The sequence below is a fragment of the Octopus bimaculoides genome, chromosome 23 (genome assembly GCF_001194135.2).
Source record: "Octopus bimaculoides isolate UCB-OBI-ISO-001 chromosome 23, ASM119413v2, whole genome shotgun sequence".
NCBI classification, from domain to species: domain Eukaryota; kingdom Metazoa; phylum Mollusca; class Cephalopoda; order Octopoda; family Octopodidae; genus Octopus; species Octopus bimaculoides.
The window spans coordinates 22111763-22113631 of NC_069003.1; the positions used below are offsets into that span (position 1 = coordinate 22111763).

At 36.7% G+C, this 1869-nt stretch overlaps 1 long non-coding RNA gene across 1 annotated transcript in view; it reads right to left on the reverse strand.

Moving 5' to 3' along the window:
* Nucleotides 1-35: 35 nt before the first annotated feature.
* LOC128250601 (uncharacterized) overlaps nt 36-1869 on the reverse strand; it is an 18654-nt gene continuing 16820 nt past the window's right edge. Inside the window, exon 3 of the long non-coding RNA XR_008266630.1 lies at nt 36-293. This is a non-coding gene — a long non-coding RNA (uncharacterized LOC128250601). The remainder of the gene's footprint in view (nt 294-1869) is intronic.

The following is a 1869-nucleotide window of genomic DNA, read 5'->3' on the forward strand; positions in this document are numbered from 1 at the left end:
ATATATATATATATATATATATATATACAGACGTATTATGTGTGTGTGTATAAAAGTTTTGTATAGAAGTTTTCCGTATTTTAAACCCGATGTACTTTTTACTTCTTACGTAAGTATATATCTATTGTACGTGTATGTTTGTGTCAAGGTGTGTCGATGCGTAATTTATGTACATCGAAAGGTATGTGAGTTAAAAAATATGCTCTTCCTGTTCTGGCGCTGTGTCTGTGTAGTCGTGTCCTTCCTGTTTTTCGTTGGTTTTTGCTGGGGTTTTTTTTCTCTCTCATGAATCCCTTTTGTCACAAATCACAAAAAAAAAAAGAACAACAATGTCAACGAGAAGAAACCGACAACATATCTCCCTCCCTCACTCTTTCTCTTTCTCTCTATCATGTACACACAAACACAATCAATCTCTCACTGTCACATTCACACACTTCTCCACGTGTGTACACTCGTTTGTTCATCCTCTCCGTTTCTCGCCCTTTCTCTCTTTCTATCTATCTACATTTTATTTAAAAAAACCTATCCATTCTCTCTCTCTCTATTATCCTTTCTTCTCATTATTCTTCATGCTGTAACTGCCTTTCTCTAACCGGTTCCCGTCTTCCTTCTCCCTCCACCATCACATCCTACTCTGACAGGTGGTTTTACGGACTCTCCTCCTCCTCTCCCCCTTTCGTTATTGTCACACACTTTTCCTGTCGTTGACTCCGCCCACATTTCAACGCTTTATGTACGTCACTCTTTCTTTCTCCTTCTCTTTCTCTCTTCCCGTCACTTCCTCACCCTCTCTCTTCCCTCTACTCGCTATTATATCCTTTTACGTTTCTCTCCCTCCTCCCCCCTTCTATAACTTTCATCTCTTTTTCTTTTCTTTCTCGTCTGATATCACGTTTTATTGACTTGCAAAAGAGCACACCCGGGACGTATTGCATACATACATACATATATACAAGAGAATACTTACTCTGAACTATTGAGAAATCTGCAGTTACTCTATCCAGATTACAAGTTCAGATTTATAGCTGGAATTGTTGGGGTCCTGAGATGTGTAACGCACTGCCTAAATACCAATCTTGAGAAATTAGGCTTCTCAAAACCAGAAAGGAGAAAGATAATTCGAAGACTACAGATCCAATCCATCATTGGAACTGTAAAATTCTGTAAAGCTTTCCAGAAGTTTATCATTTAAATAAATATATGTGAGCATGTCTAGATATGCAACTATATGCATGAGAATACATACATACATATGTTGTTGATGTTGAAATTCTAATGAAGTAGCCTTGGATCTAGGTTAGAAACGGGCTCTTTATTGGTAAGAAATTTTGAAATAAAATCGAACAATGACATACACAATATTCCAGAGGGAGAAAAGTTGAAAAAAAAAAAGTTGCCCTGCCACTTAGAATGGAGTACTCAAAGTGTGTATAAAAATTCTTTTACTCCATAATTGTACAGTTCTATATTTAAGAGATGAGGAATTATGTGTATTATTTACATTTGACGGATATTTGTCCTCATCTTATTTGTTGTTAACACAACGTTTCGGCTGATATACCCTTCAGCCTTCTTCAGGTGTCTTGGGAAAATTTCGAACCTGGGTTCTCATTCCTAAGGTATTTTTCCATGTTGTTGTTGTTATTATTATTATTATTATTATTATTATTATTATTATTATTATTATTGTTAGACCCTGAACACTAACAATAATAAACAGATGACAGGAGCCTGGTGCAGTCTTCTGGATTGCTAAGTCCTGCAAAACCATCCAACCCAAACCACCATGGAAAACAGACATTAAATGAGGATGATTATACACACACACACACACACACACACACACACACACACACACACACACAC